This window comes from Oratosquilla oratoria, chromosome 12, assembly GCF_046742065.1.
Source record: "Oratosquilla oratoria isolate Oo_2021 chromosome 12, ASM4674206v1, whole genome shotgun sequence".
NCBI lineage: Eukaryota > Metazoa > Arthropoda > Malacostraca > Stomatopoda > Squillidae > Oratosquilla > Oratosquilla oratoria.
In genome coordinates, this window is record NC_134788.1 from 63,977,963 (window position 1) to 63,984,044 (window position 6,082).

Genomic DNA, 6,082 nt, shown 5'->3' on the forward strand with positions numbered 1-6,082 from the left:
GTTTTCATAATGTAATCAAATTCGCCTTCTAGGTATTCATTACTACAGATTCGTAGTGCCCTGAGAAAAAATCCTATTACTATACCACTCTTTGTCCTATCATCATGTGCGGAGAAGTAATGTACTAAATCCTCTTTGTTTGTTTCCTTTCTGTATACTGAAAACACCAATGTAAATAATAAAGTGAGAATGCTTAACGCGGTCAACAGCGATATTCAGTTCACCGTAGAAGAGGAACAAAACGGACAATTGCCCTTCCTAGATACGTTAATACGACGAGTGGGAAAAACTGTAACTTTCTCAGTATACAGAAAGGAAACAAACAAAGAGGATTTAGTACATTACTTCTCCGCACATGATGATAGGACAAAGAGTGGTATAGTAATAGGATTTTTTCTCAGGGCACTACGAATCTGTAGTAATGAATACCTAGAAGGTGAATTTGATTACATTATGAAAACCTTTGACAAACTTGGATATCCAGAGGGAATGTTGAAAAGAACAAAAAGAAAAGCAATAAATATTTACAATCGCGGAAAGAAAGAGAGAAATGATAAAAATAATACAAATTTTATATCAGTACCTGGCTCAGAAATGTCACCAATAATAGACAAATATTTAACAAAATCAGGTATAAACATAGCTAAAATAACTAACAAGAGGATAGGTGATTTAATAAAGACTTCTGAAAAGAGAACCAATTCCGAAAACAGCGTCGTATACAAAATCCCGTGCAATAGTTGCTCAATGGCTTATTATGGCGAATCGTCAAGAGGATTAGAAAAAAGAATTTATGAACATAAAAGCACATAGGACATCTAATTCTTTAGTAGTTCATGCGGAAAAATTCGATCATTTACCAAACTGGAGAGAAGCTGAAGTGCTACATAAAGGTTTTGATAAATTCACTAGAAGAATTGTTGAATCAGCATATATTTCAACTAATAATTCATCGAATCATCGAGGAGGGTTTATCAATTTAGCTAAAGAAACTAGTATTTTAATTCTAAAACATGCCAGAAAAACGACCTTTCCCAAGTGTCCGAAAAGATAATTAGATTTAGTACATAAACTTCAACTGCAGTTCTACATACACTCTCTGAAGAAGTTCTACGCGAACGAAACGTTAGAGTGTTTAGGGTTCCGAGCCTTCCCCTGTGTTTATGTTCTCCATCATCCAAATAATATATATATATATATATATATATGAATAGTGCACACAGACATGGTTGTATTTTGTAATCTGTAGCTATTTGTAAATTTACAAATGTAAAGGAAAATATTCAAATAACAGAATTGCATAGAGCTGATGCATCTTGTTAGATTCAAATGAAGCAAAGGGTGTGAAGTGAAAATGAATTGCTAGCTGCTAGTGAATGGCTGGATGAAATAATAAAAAATGCCACAACACCCATTTACAGGACAGGTTACCTGAGGATGAGGTACAAGAATGGTCAGTGTTTGATATCTCCACTATTTCATATTGTGATTTTTCATTTAGTAGTAAACATGTTACTGCCCTTTGTCTTAACTATCATGAGTTTCTTGCTGATGCTACAGAAATGTTTAGTTTGATGTTGCAAGAAAAAATTAGATACAAAATTATATACAATGTAACACAAATGGTAGTAGTTGCTCTTCAGAATGAAATTCTGAGACTTGGAAAAGTTGATGGATACTGGAGGAGCCATTCTTGTCTCTAGTGCAGACTGTAAATGAGGTTTTAGTCCAGTGAATAAGAACAAAAAATATAGAAACAGTTTAGGAGAATGTCCTTTGGATATGTTTATGAGAGTGAAAAACTGGAAATTATATTGAAATTCAATAAATTTGGATATATGTATAGAGAATATACTTTTTTTTTTGGTGGGTGAATGCTAAAAACAGAAGAGACAAGAAATAAGGAGCTAGAAGTTAGAATTGAAGTTGAGAATTAGTAATAACTTATTTCTATAGTTATTTTTAAAGTTAGAATGTAATCATTCCCTAGTGTTTTATATATATATACATATACCTAAGACTTTTTCCCCCTACATGGGGGGTAGCCAAATATATATATTTATACTACTAATCTAGTCAATATAAATTATGTATTGAATATTTTTGTCAGCTCTGTCATTGTTGTCACACAAAGGACTTGAAATACAAAATCAGTGCAAAAAAAAAAATATCTGTATATATATATATATATATAATTTATATATATATATATATATATATATATATATATACATACATAAAGATTTATTCTAATTATGGAAGAAAGATGGATGTGCTGGCTTTGAGTGAAACTAAATTGAAAGGGAAGGGTGAGTGTGAGTTTAGGAGTGTAGCTGGGAGGTTTTCAGGAGTGAAGAAGGGACGAGGGAGAGAAGGGGTGGCTATACTAGTAAGTGAAGAAATAGGAAAGCATTTAGTGGAGTGGAAGGAGGTTTCTTCATGGTTGATGTGGATGAAGGCGAAACTGGGAAGGGAGATGTGAGTTTTTGTAAGTGCGTATGGGCCTGGTAGTGAGAAGAACGTAGAGGAAAGTGAGGCTTTTTGGATAAATTTAAATGAGTGCATAGAGGAATTAGGGAGAAATGTCAATGTAGTTGTGTAGGGAAACCTTAATGCTAGGGTAGGAAATGAACCAATAGACGGAGTGATTGGGAAGTAGAGTTCCAGGTAAAAATTGTAGTGGAGAATTGATGGTGGAGATGTGTCTTGAAAGAGAGTTGATGATAGCAAATATAGTATTTAGGAAGAAAGTCAAGCATAAGTACACATGGGAGAGGGTGGTGGATGGAAGGGTGGCAGATAGAGAGTTAATGGACTATATAGTGGTATGGTAGGAAGAGTTAAGGATGTACATGTTCTAAGGGGAGAGAATAAGGGGAATATCTGGTGGAAGGTAAATTGAGAGTGCAGAATAGGTGGAGAAAGAGGAAAAGGGCAGAAGGTAGGGAGGTACTTAGAGTGAACTGCTTAAATGAGAAAGAAAAGGAGAAGGAGTATAAGAAGCTGAGAAAGGAGTGGGAGGGAATGAAGGATAGAGGAGAACTAGGAGTGGAGGAGGAATGGGGATGGTTCATGGAGGGAGTCATAAGGTGTGCAAAGATGGTGTGTGGAACAAGGAGGACAGGAGGAAATAGAAGGAAGGGTAGTGAGTGGTGGGATGAGGAAGCAAAAAAGGATGTAGAAGAGAAGAAGCAGGTTTTCATAGATTGGCTACAAATCAGGATGAGAGGTGCAAAGTAAAGGGAAAGGAAGTTAAGCATAAGATACAGGAAGCAAAGAGGAAAGCAGATGTGAAATGGGGTAAGAGTATGACAGAAATTTTTGAAAGTAATAAAAAGATGTTTTGGAAAGAAATTAAAAGAGGAAGAGAAGGTGAATCAAGTAGAGAAGAAAAAGTAAAAGGTGCAGATGGAGAGGTGATAATGGAAAAGAAGGCAGTGAGAGGAAAGTGGGCAGAGTATTTCAGGGAGTTACTAAATGTGAAGGAGGATAGGGAGGGAAAGGTAGTTGCAGTGGGTAGCATTCAGAAAATGAGAGTGATGAGAGAGGAAAATGGAGGAGAAATACAGTATGTAAAGATGAAGTGAAAGCAGCTGTTAGATGATGAGAGCAGGTAAGGCATCTGGGTTGGATGGATGCCATGCAGAATGTCTGAAGATAGGAGGTACAGTTATGGTGGACTGGCTGGTGAGGCTATTTAATGTTTGTTTAAGAGGAGGTAGAGTTCTGGAGGACTGGAGGAGTGCATGTATTGTTCTGCTGTACAAGGGAAAGGGGGACAAGTGTGAGTGTAGTAGTTTCAGAGGGATCAGCTTGTTGAGTGTAGTTGGGAAGGCTTATGGGAGGATCTTGATTGAGAGGATTAGGAGAGGAACAGAGGGAGTAATTGGTGAGGAACAGTGTGGTTTTAGGACAGGTAGAGGTTGTGTAGATCAGATCTTTGTGGTAAGACAGATATGTGAGAAAGCTATAGGAAAAGTTAAGGATGTGTTTTGGGCTTTTATGGATCTGGAAAAGGCTTACAATAGGGTAGACAGGAATGCACTGTGGATGGTACTGCAGGAGGAAAGCTGTTATAAGCAATCAAGAGTTTTTACGAGAGTAGTAGTGCTTGTGTCAGGATTAGAAATGGAGAGAGTGAATGGTTCGAGGTAAAGGTGACTTCATCAGGGATGTGTTATGTCGCCCAGGCTGTTCAATCTTTACATGGATAGGGAGGTGTGAGAGGTGAATGCAAGGGTAGTGGGTCAGGGATTGGAGATGGTTAAAGAAAGTGGGGAAAAGTGGGAAATAAGCCAGTTGTTGTTTGCTGACGACACTGCACTTGCAGCAGGATCAGAGGAGGTATTGAGGAAGTTAATGACAGAGTTTGAGAAGGTGTGTGAAAGAAGGAAGCTGAAGATACATGTGGGCAAAAGTAAGGTGATAATATGAATGACAGCAGGCTGGAAGTGAGTATTAAGGAAGACTGTAGGAAGTGGATAGTTTTAGATACTTGGGTGAGAATGTGGCAGGAAAGGGAGGAGTGGAGGTGAAGGTAGAATGTAGATTGAGAGAAGCGAGTAAGTGCCTTGGTGGATTAAAAAGTGTAATGAGAAATAGACATCTAGGAATGGATGCTAGGAGGAGGTTATTTGAAAGAGTGATTGTGCCGACAGTAGGTGAGGAGGAGAACAGGTGTGGAAAGGGAGTTGGGAGATAGGGTTGATGAAAGAGTATTAGGATTGTTTGGACACATGGAATGAATCCTGTGGATGAGTGAAGAAAGATTAGTAAAAGACATGTGGAAGGCAGAGGTAGAAGGAGTGAATATGAGGGAGCATCCTAGAATGAGATGGATGGATGGGGTAAAAGGGGCATTACAAAAGAGAGGAATGTCTTTTTAGGAAGGACAGGAGAGGATAGAAGATAGGGGTGAATAGAGAAGGGTTGTATATGGATGATGCTGTGATGCATGAGGGGGAGGGGGAGTGAGAAAGTAATTATGAGATATAAATTGACACAGCCCGAAGGGATTTCTCCCCATCTTTTCCTTTTCTGCATGAGGGGACGGAGAGGGGGGGTTGCCAAATTAATGAAGTGGCTTTTCTATGGATGTGCTGTGTCTTGCAACGCTGCTTCTGACCCAGGCAAGTGGACAGGATGCAGGGATGACCTGTCATCCAGGAGGTACCAAGATGAGAGGGAGGGTGGAGGGGAGTGGAGTATGTAGGGGATGGAATGGGTGGGAGTGGTTTCTATGCCTTTTTCTTTTTGGTTACCCCCCATGTAAGGGGAAAAAGAACCTTTGGTATATGTAAGTATGTATGGAAAACATGGAAAGACAAATTTAGGAGGTATTTTTAATACATAAAATTTTTTTACATTACATGGCACTCAGAGAATACATAACTTCATCAGTGTCAGAGTCACAAACTCAAAAAACATCTATAAATGCCAGGGTTACAAAAAAAAAAAAAAAAAAAAAAAATCCTTGATCTGCATACATACCTGAATCAGCCTCAAAATCTAATAACTTATTTCTTGGCCTAAGACATGCCTTTCCACAAAATTGAATGAAAATCTGTTTATAACTTTTCAAGTTCAGTTGCAGACAGACAAACCAACAAAGAAATGCTGGCAAAAACACAACTTCCTTGGTGGAGGTAATGATAATGTAAAAATTTTGTGCATTTGCTTAACTGTTTAATATGATGACTGGGATAGGTGCACACATGCTCTGCAAAGAAGGCAAATTTCTGCACCTACAGCAAAACATTAGAGAGAACATTGGTGATGGAACTTTTGCACAAAAGTCACCTTAGAAATCACGTGGTGACCCACACAGGAGAGAAACGTTTTCAGTGTGACCTGTGCAGCTTTCTTACAAAAGGGTTCTCTCGCACAGCATACTTGTGAAAGGTCCTTCCAGTATGACCTGTGTAATGCAGCATTCTCACAAAAGGCTTATCTTGTATGGCATATTATGACCCGTACTCATGAGAGACATTTCCAGTGTAACCTGTGTGATGCACCTTTTTCACAAAAGTGACCTCAAATATCACGTGATGACCCACACAGTTCAATGAAAGTGGCATTTGAC